Source organism: Dermacentor albipictus, chromosome 9 (genome assembly GCF_038994185.2).
Source record: "Dermacentor albipictus isolate Rhodes 1998 colony chromosome 9, USDA_Dalb.pri_finalv2, whole genome shotgun sequence".
Taxonomy (NCBI): domain Eukaryota; kingdom Metazoa; phylum Arthropoda; class Arachnida; order Ixodida; family Ixodidae; genus Dermacentor; species Dermacentor albipictus.
Genome location: NC_091829.1, coordinates 123,245,360 through 123,256,139, shown reverse-complemented (window position 1 = coordinate 123,256,139; position 10,780 = coordinate 123,245,360). Strand labels below are relative to the sequence as shown.

The window sequence follows — 10,780 nt, the reverse complement described above, 5'->3', positions numbered from 1 at the left end:
GACATCCAGCATGGACATTCAGGGGACGTTCAGTATTTATATATATATATATATATATATATATATATATATATATATATGTGTGTGTGTGTGTGTGTGTGTGTGTGTGTGTGTGTCTTCCCGGGGATATTCCAGATATACACATGCCTTGAAGCGACAGTAGTGGCCGGGACACATTCAAGCACCGGACCATTATATATACATATATTACATAGGTCTAATGCTTGAATGCATTCTTGTTTTAAATAAACGAGAAATGAACTTACACCAACTTCCAAATACAATTAAACGTTTATTGTCACCTTATACATATACATAAAAAGACCAATAAGCAGATATATGCGTACTGTTCAAAGAACAAATAAATACACGGATAAAGAAGAAAACTTGCAATTTCAATAGCACAACACAAGGTAGAGAACAGCAGAACAAAAAATACTTATTGCCCACCCTGCATTGACATTTGTGTTTGCAGCATGGAATAAAAAGAAAGAGCAAAAATACATCAATTAGCATTATTAAGCAGCGAAAGCAACAGAAATGACATGAAGGAATTAATCTTGACTACATCACTTCACTAGCACTCTGCGACACGGGCACAAAAAATGACATTAACTGGCTAATGCCTTAAACTTTAATGTCATTCGCGGGGTGCCACACGGACATGCTTAATGGTATTGCAGCTTAAGTGTTATTCGCGACGTAGTGCGTTCTCGTAAGTCAACTTGCCGTCAAATGCGTACTCTCGTTCCCAATGTCTCCACATTCTGACGTAGCTAAACGAACTATTAGTGAAGAACAATCAATATATTCTTCACTTTCTTTAAACAATAGCTCTTTCTCGTGGCGTAGTGCGTTCTTACAATGATTAAAACTCACTTGGCCATCGAATGCGTACTCTCGTTTACAATGTCCCCGCCGTGGCCGTAGTGACCATATTCTCACGATATTAAACAAACTTGTAGATAAAAACAACTAATATATTCTTCACTTTTTTAAAAGGAGCTTTTTATTTTTCGTAGAGATCAGCAGGCGATCTTGCTGCTACTGACGGCTACAGCTCTGATCATGAGCGCATTAGCCAGGAGAAGCTCTTTGCCAGGAGAATCAAAAGGGCGCCAATGAAGAGTCCGCGGTAGCTAAAGAAAAATGTAGACTCCGGGGTCCTGCTTACCAGAAAACCCGCATTGACTTGTGCGTACACCTCTCCTAAGGGATCCTGTTCCGTTCTCACAGCGAAGTGAACCATCCGAAGCGTCACGTAGAGTATATCCATCAGGGAAACAAGGCACATTGTCCTTAGTGAGCGTAGTGTCACAACCACCGTCCTGAACTTCCGATGTCGCCTCGGTGCAGCGACCAACATCACAAGGCGTACAAATGTTTGCAGGGACAGCCCGACCGCACATGTTAATGCATGCGTGCGGGGTATACGCGCCACTGCACAGTTCTAGACTTGCGAATTCTCGAGCTGTTGACTGCTGGCTGCCGGTGCGAGATCCGAAGTCCTCGAATATCGTCTTTGTTTCCAGCGACGCTCTTTTTTCGCGCGTGCGGCTTCTCCCGCAGTCTAGGCATCCTGGCACCTGTGAAGAAAACACATTTCAATACCCAAACGAATTAAAAAAGAAATCGATGTAGCTGTCATACCTTGGTAGCTGAGTAGGAGACTTCGGCAGGCACGGAAGGTGACAAACGCTGCTCCGCTGCCCTAAAACGATCGCAGAATGAAAAAATGGCGTGGCGACGATGGCTAGAGCTTGGATTGGATTGGATGACTGCAGCGTTCTGCTTTGCCAAGGTTCTAACACTTCCACGTGCATCTACGCAAACATAAATAGGTTTTTAAAATAATCTATTATTACACAGTTAAATATTTACTTATTCTGGGAATATTCGGTATCTGATTTTCGAGTTTTTTCAGTTTCTGCTAAAGCTGTCGGCGCCAGAATAACATAGCCTTTGAGATTACTGTCAATGCATGGCGGCTCTGACGCATTATAGCTTTCGTAATCGCTTTCAACGCATGCAGCCACCAAAAGCGTAGCCTTTGAGATTTGTTTTTGTTACCTATAATGATATTATTGTATGCGCAATTGAACACTGCAGACAACTTCCTGTTTTAAGAAACCAGCCAAAAACAGGCGCACACAGGAAACATACGAGAAGACAGGAAAGAAGCTGGAAGAGGCCTGTCTTGTGTATGTTTCCTGTGTCCGTCTTTTTTTTTGCTGGTTTTTTTCTTAATACAATGCACCAACTAGCCCAACAACGTGTTTTACTTCCTGTTCCAATGATAAACCTGAACCTACATGTTAGGAGGTCAGGACCAAAACTCTATGATCAGGAAATTTTCATAATGAGGGGTAACTTGAGTGCTTGGCTCTAGGTCGAATAAGTGGCTTCAAATGGGCGCTTATATATTCTGCTAGTCATCCACAAGCATTTTTTTAAAGCAAACTACAAATTGTTTGTATGACCCACCGATAGAAAAAAAAATCGTATTTTAATACTGCGATGTTAAAGTGGGCAGAATTTATATCAAGTTGGAAATATATTTATTTTGCTTTGAAAAAAAGAATGAACTGTGTCCGATAGAGAACAAAAATAAACAGATATAATATGAACAAACTAAAATTTCCGGCAATATATTTATGCTAGTTTATATATAACTCACTAGTGTATATCCTGGGCATGCCTATTTATGGACAGCCAGCGGACGTTCAAAATGGGATGTCCCATGGACATCCCGGTGGGATGTCCTTCGAACATCCAAACAGGATATGGACTTTTCATGTACGTCCCACGGACGTCCGTGTTGGATATCCGGATGGATGGACGTTGGGACTTATGGTGGACGTCCCACGGATATCCGTGGTTACTTGGGCATCTGTCGGAAGCGCCTCACTTGCGTAATCTGAGGGATAACACGGAACACACCGCATAGGTTTGGCTATCGGCGCTAAATAAAGACACTATGCAGGAGCCCTGCTGGACATTTCTGCAAGTACTCTCGACATGGCAGAAGTATTTTACCTTTTAGTAATCTTTTTAGTAAGTATTTTAGTAATCTTTTTAGTAAGTATTTTAGTATCTTGGATGCGGTCGTTGCGATTGATTGCCTCCAATCGGTTTCTTCCATAGCAGTCTATCGCTGAGAGAAAACTATGTGAAATATGTTCTTATAAACCGTTTTTTCATGCGCGTCACCATGGCTGGATGTTATGAACATCCCCTTTGGAATGGGGCGGAGGGTTGCGCCACCAAGCTCTTCCTATTATACTGCCTAATGTCTTCCTAGGTTAAACAATGAAAAAAAAAACAGTATGAACTACCACGCCCAAATTTTCTGATCCCCTATTGCGAACTGTGCTTTTGTACGACTCCATCCTTTGTCGTTTCCCTACTTTTCTTCCACCAATCCTCCAATCGCCTCTTACTAATGCCTATTGCAGACATGTTTGCTTTACCACTGCTCCCGCTGAACCCAAGGGCTTCAAGGAGGCCAGTGGTGCCTAAGGGCACATTCACACCGGCGACTTGAGTAGGTCGCGCGACGATTTGCGACTCTCAATCAAAAAGCGACCGAAGGCGACTGATGTTCACACCGGCAAGCCCGGCTGAGCGCGACCCGCAAGTCGCAATCCCGGAGATTATCATTCTCAGCGAGAACCCTAGGAATCTACGCGGAATTTAAATGCAACGCCGGAGGAGGCCGGATGTAGACACACGAAAGATCACTTCCGGTGCGCCGCTGATTGGTTTATCAGTTTTGCGACCACGGTCGCGCTACTGAAAAATTGCGCAGAGAGCGACTCGCCCAAAATGGTCGCTTTTCGAGAAAGGCGGCCGTTTGCGACCATTTGCGACTGGTCGCAAAGCGACCAGCTTGGTCGCGCGACCTCCTCAAGTCGCCGGTGTGAATGTGCCCTAAATCAACCACTGGGTAGACGTCTTCCCATTCTAATAAAACATGCTCCAGTTTCCCTAGCTTTACCGTAGCAAGCACATGCTTCTTCGTTCTTATATCTCGCTTTATAGGTGTGTGTTCTAAGGCGTCCCGATCTTGCTTCGAAAAGTAATGAGCTTCTCTTTGAGTAATCATAAATCGTTTCTTTCCCGATTTCGTTTTTTGCTTTTAAGTAGTTACTCATGGCAGGTTTCTTTTCCATTGCCGCCACCCATGAAATTGTTTCAGCCTCTTTGACTTTCCGCTTGACCTTCTTTGTTGCTGTGTTGCCCACCCTACAGGCCGCATAGTTGCTGGTAAGATTCCTAGTTCTTTTCCTCCACTGTGAATCAATGTTTTTTCCTGTACAGATACCTGAACACTCTCCCAGCCCATTTACTTTCTTCCATATTCCTCAGCCGTCCTTCATACTCAATTTTACTGCGAGCTTTCCTCACTTCAAAACTAGTCCAGCCCATATCCCCCTGCACAGCTTCATTTGTAGTCTTCCTGTCAGCGCCCAATGCGAGGCGACCCACTGACTTTTGATTCCCGTCGAGTCCTGATTGTACCCGATTTATAGCAAACAACCACGTTTCCAGAAGTAAGTCCTGGAACTATTGCACCTTTCCACATACCTCGGAGGACCTCGTACTTATTGTATCCCCATAGTGCTCTGTGCTTCATTAGGGCTGCATTCCTCTTCCCCCTCACTGTCATTTTTTCCTGTGTTTCCATATATCTATTGCCTTCGTTTATCCATATACCAAGGCATTTATATTTTGTTACCCGAGGTATTTCCTGGCCCTGTATCTCCAGTCTGTTCACTGTTTTCGTTGAATACCATAACACCCGATTTTCTAACACTAAATTTCAAATCACTTTGCTTGTTAGCTAGCAACACAATGTTGTCCGCATAAAATATACCTGGGAGTTGCTGCTCTACTACTGTACCTGCCTGTTTGTATGAGAGATTTAACCCAATATTATTTCCTTCTAGCGCTCTCTCCATCCTCACCATGTACATCATAATCAGCAGTGGGGACAAAGGGCACCCCTGCCTCAGTCCCTTGTTGAGTAACGTGCTCCATAAAACAGCTTAATGGCATGACTTAATCTACGAAAAGATGAAGATTTAATGCTGATGGGTAAACCATTCCAGTTTTATAGCAGCGAATGATGATGTCATTTTTCCATAGTTAGAATGAACCATAGGTAGTAGAAAATTGGAGTTACGCGCAAACCTGGTATTATTGTTATTGATGAGGTGGAGGTGGCTGGAATCGATGAATTGGTACGAGAGCTGTTTAGTAAGTAATTTATAAAATATAATTATTAGATGATAGTTGATCAATTTTGTTACAAGAATGCTATTTTTACGTAGTAGAGTAGTACTCGTGAAAAACCCACTGTTAGTGATAATGCGTATTGCTTGGTTTTGCAAGTGCTGAATAGACGAGATATGACAGTTGCGGTGCACATGTGTTTCCCCAGGAAACAATACCATAATTAATGTGACTGTGAATGAAAGCAAAGTATAATGCTAGTAATGCGTCTTTATAGAAATATGTTCTTGACTTGATTAATGCTCTAATACCGAAGGCATACTTTTGCTTAATGAAGCCAATGTGTTGAGTAAACTTAAAGGGACCCTGAAACGATTTTGGTGATTTTCTACAAACGTACTGAGTCGTTAGAGTAGGTTCTTCTGATCATTAATTGATGCATCTAAGTGCTCTGCGTAAAGCGTGTCATTTATTATAAGGTAAAAATACACATCGCTGCCGATCGCAGCGCACTGCTCGGCGGAATTTTAAGCCGCCCCTACCCATATGATGCAAATAACCCATATTACGTCACATGGGCGAGCTATCTGATTGGCTGACCAGGGCGCGTGGTCGATAATTTTTCCAACTTTATGGTGAACAAATGATGCTCGTAATAGTTGGAATGTTAGTTACTTTGTTTCTGTAAAAAGAAAATAACTTAAAGAGAATACACAAGAATAGTTTTTTAGTACACTTCAGCACTTCCGGCACACAGCAAGTGTCGTCTGCTTGTGTTACAACATACTCCATTTTGACGAGAGCTCCGCGGTCAGAGTTGGTCTCAGTCTTTTTGCGAGCACTATGATTCGACTTTGTTGCCTTGTGGACTGCAAACCTAGCGACCTGCAAACCGCGAGTCCAGTATTAGGGCAAACGCAAGCGCGAGGGGACAGGGTCTGGCCGCTTGACTGTGCCGGGATGAGCCACGAGATGAGCAGAAGGGCAAATGTGAACGGTCTGCACGGTGCAGCCACCTGGTGGCACAGAGCTCAACCATACACAGTAGCAGCAACGAAGTGTATTCTTTGCTGCTGGTGTGTATTTTTCGCAGGAGTGTATTCATCAACACGTTGATTTATAAATGTTTAAAATGCTTTACACTTGGTTAGAGCAATATTAGCGCTTTGTTTGACTGGTTAAGCGCTGCGCCAGCAAGTGTCTGGACCGTGCAGACCGATCAGGCTGCTCACGTACGTCTACGCTAAAGTTCCTTCATCAGCTTGAGTTTATGCCTCCAGTCATTTGCCGAAATGACCAGCTTGCCTGTTTTAGCGGAGTACCGGACACGTTCGGCGCTACGACAGAAAGCTCACAACGCACGCTGCTTCGATAGCTCTCGGTCGACGGCCAAGCGGCTATTGGAGAGGTCTCGCGCGGGAGGGGGCGTGCTCCTAAACAACCGGAAGTGAGCGATGTGACGTCACATCGTGACGCTGAACCAGTGAAGGCGGAGCTTAGCGCCGCTCGCTGGGCGAGCGAGTTGAGGAGGAAAAGCATAGCTAGGGAGGAGGGTAACTTCTAATTGCTTGCAGCTCCATTAATACGTAACGCTTCACTTAAATTATGGTGCGAATGTTCTACTTAAGCTGTACCCTACGCGCCTACAAAATTTGTCCGAACCGTTTCAGGTGCCCTTTAAGGTTAGAATCTAATTTGATGCCTAAAAATGATATGCAGAGACAGGAATGTGATGAGCATCTAGAGTTATCTCAGGCAAGCCAGGTAGTATTCTTTGGCTAGAACGGAAAATCATAAATTGAGTTTTTGAAGGATTGATAATTTATTGGACGAACACCAGGCAACAATATGGTCAAGCTCATTGTTTAGTTTAAGAATTAAGGTAGTTAAAGAATTGTCACACATCGAGATAGTAGTATCGTCTGCATATAGTACACAATGTGCCAACTCAAGACATGTGGGTAAATCATTAATATAAATAGAGAATAGTAAGGGACCTAATATGGAGCCTTATGGTACACCTTGGTTAATAATTTCATTATCGGAATAAGCACCTCCAAAAAAGATCTGTTTGTTCTCTGTCATGTACCATAGGTAACTTTTTAGGAGGTTTAGTACTGGATCGGTAATTCCCAGGCCTTCTAGCTTAGTAAAAAGAATGTTATGATTAATTGTATTTAGTGCAATCTTGTACACCTTCGAATGCCACAAAGGGAGCTTCACTATGCATAGCCTCCCTACCGCGGCGTTCTGTCCTGCTGGCATTGTAGAATTGAAATTCGGCAAATGTCTGAAATATGGAGCGATTGCGTAGGCTTCTTTTTAGCGTTTAAAACTTTAATTTAAACCGAGCACACATTTTCACTATTGTCAGTAAATTTGCCATGCGACGCAATTCACATGCCAAGCATCTCAAAAGTACTGGCTTGCACAGTTGAAGCGGGTGAGGATGTTGTGTGGGATTTCCAAGCGCAGCTTCATGGGATAACGGATAGACCATCGTAGTACTAAGCCGAGGGCAGAAGGTCAGAAACCAACCATCAGAAATGTTTTAAAAGCTTTCTTGACACCACTCCCACACTTTGGTGCTGGTTTCTTCCAACCTGTACTGACTGCGCAGGTGCAAAGCAAGGTCAAATAGTCTTGTATTTACATATATAGTACCTAATACATATTGCACCCTTAACTCCCATGAATATCTAATCCGCCCCAGTCGACTGTGGCATCTGACTAAAGTTTGGGCACTACACTCGTTTTTAGTTCACTTGCATGATTTACGACAGATGCACATAGGAGCAAGCAATTTACATGTGCGGAAATCTTTAACACGGGGCTTTCAGCAGTATCACGAGTAGCAGTTACGGTTTGTAAATAACTGGAAAAGGGCACTCTGAACTGCCAATCAATAATAAAGAGGCAAATGACATCATCCAACATATATATATATAAACGAGACTGGAGACTATCCCTTCTCGCTGCTGAGAATGGTGCCCCCTTAGAAGATCCAGACAGCTGTGGAACAAGAAAAGAAACAACCCAAAACCATGGAATGTAATATGTAAATCCATGGACATGTCATAATATGTAAAGAAACCTGCATATGGTACATACAATATGTAGTTTTAATGCACCATTCTCCAAAACTAAAAAATAAACCGTTGCTTACATGGACACACATTGGGGATGCGCTGTACCAAATTTTTCTTTTGAAGTTGTGCGACAGTAGCTAGATAGAAGTACACCAAAGTGGGGTTAGTAGAATAAGAATGCTAATTGCATTAAAATGTATTGAATTCGCACTTTCTGTGCACCTGTACTTGCTGGTACACATCACACATCAAGCGTTCAATAAAACTACATTTCTTATAATAAAGCTTGTCAGGAAGAAAGAAAAAACTTACGGCAGAACCTGTTTCACAATGAATGTCGATGTTAATATGATTAGCTTTAAAGCAATGTAGCAACACGCCGTATTGCCGCTGCCAAAACATGCGTCGTGTGTATGAAGCATGTAGTGCGGCTGGCAGGCACGTACCCAGGATCTTTTTGGTTTTTTTCTCTCGGAAAGAGGGGGGGGGGGCAACCCAAGGTAACTTCTACGCAAATGAGGGGGGGGGGTACTTTACTAGCACAGATGTGAATAACGTCCACCATTAGCCATAAAAACGTGTAAACCCACAAAAGAGAAATTGAGGCATATTTTACAGGTACGCCTGCGCGATATACGTTTCCTTTACTTGGCAAACAAGGAACTACGTCAAATGAACTTGCACAAGAAAGTGCAAGAACACTTCCAAGAACAAGTAAAGAAGCCATAGTGTAAAATAAAGATTAGTAGAATACAACTTAAAAGAAACAGCAATTGGCAACCAAGGCACACAAACGGAACGAAGTTGTGTTACTTCACCCGCCAATCACAGAAGCAAGCAAAATCGTCGTCATGTGGTCTTTCCAAAATGGCGTTGTACTCGATACCTCCGGAGCGTCTGCTATTCTTGAAGAGTCTTTTCATCGGCGGAAGCAATGAGGTGTGCAACAGACATGGACAAAGTGTATGGAGTATTTCACTCTTCAAATGTCCGCAGTGCTGTTTATTTCACAGCTGAACCCGTTTTACTCATGAAACTTCACTGCCAACTGAAGTGAAACTTGACAATAAATAGTTGCAGCAAAGCAAGCATGTTATTTCAGTTCAATAAAGAATTAGGCTTTGGCAATTTCACTATATTAGGCGAGGCAAAACGTACAAAATTACGCGCTAATTTTATTTTTGTGATCACCACCTTATTTGGGTAACAGGAGAAGTTTGAAGTACGGATTACTTGCAGCCTCGCAGAGGAACAGTGGCTGGAGGTTATGAGGGCGTGGGCGGGACTTCACTGCAGACTTAATTTGTATCCGACTACAGCAGCAATTTTTTTTAATTAGATCTGGAAGAATTAGAGAAATATATATTGGCGGAACAACCACAGTTACTTTGGATCCCTCATTTATGCTCTACCAAGTTAAGTGCCACAACCGACTCCTATTGTTATTTGGGAAGTTAACGATGCGTGGCTGCCAGTCCCGTAAAACTGCGTAGGGTGCAGGACGCCGTGATTATAGATGTACTGCGCCCACTGCAGAAGGTTAGAAAAACACCTACATAAGCAGAGCAGAGAAGTGGCTATGTTTGGTGGCTCGAATGATAACTGTAGAAGCATCATTCAGAGCACACGGAATTGTTCTCCACTTCTTTTTTCTGTTCTACTTCCTTTTTAAATAAAGAGATGCCGATCCATAAATATTTTCATAAACAAGTTTTACTTGTTAATTTTCGCTTTTCCTTCCTGTTTGGCTGCTGCCTTAATTGGCTCTCTCCCTTAGTAGATCGCCTCATTTCTCTACTCCTTGCGACTCTTGTTTCCAGTTGGCAATTTTGCATGATAAGAGCTCTACAATTAGGAAAAAACCAGAGGAGTTAACAGGTGACAGTCATATTGCCTATGAGTTTAAGGGTTATTGCAAGATCTAATGATGGATGCTGTCTCGTATTATTTTATTTTCCACTTTAACTCATATCACGGGTATATGGTTCCGAGAATCTGTCAGTGTCGCAGCGAGCCGTTATTCGGGGAAATAATAAAACAAAAGGAGAAAAACGCAATTGGCATTTTCTCTGGCCGCAACTTGTTCCACCTGCATACAGACCAGCTGACCACGAATCGAATCCCTTTTCTAGCCCCTGGATAAGTTTAAACAAAGAAGGCTGAACTAACGAAGCAACAGTGATGCACGTGACCGTCGAAAAGACGGTGACAATTCAATGCATCTTGAGTTAATCGCATGGGCACCGAATTGATGAGGAAACTGGCCTTCACACCCCAGGTGATGTCGAGATGCCACCAAGCAAAAGGAGTGAAAAAGGCAGCAAAATGTTGACCGCCAAATAGCTGTCAAATTTCAACATTGATTTGGCAGTGCTTTGGGAATGTGTTTGGGAAGTGGTGGCGTGGGCGGGGTATGAGTCTTAATTTCGGGGGGGGGGGGGGGGGGGCCTTGGATG

The 10,780-nt window shown here is 43.0% G+C and overlaps 1 long non-coding RNA gene across 1 annotated transcript; it reads right to left on the bottom strand.

Moving 5' to 3' along the window:
* Positions 1 to 272: 272 nt before the first annotated feature.
* LOC135918861 (uncharacterized) lies at positions 273 to 1,809 on the bottom strand. Its single transcript, XR_010569804.2, has 2 exons — positions 1,651 to 1,809; positions 273 to 1,586 (listed from the first exon to the last, which is right to left on the bottom strand). It is a non-coding gene; the product is annotated as an uncharacterized lncRNA (long non-coding RNA).
* Positions 1,810 to 10,780: the final 8,971 nt, after the last annotated feature.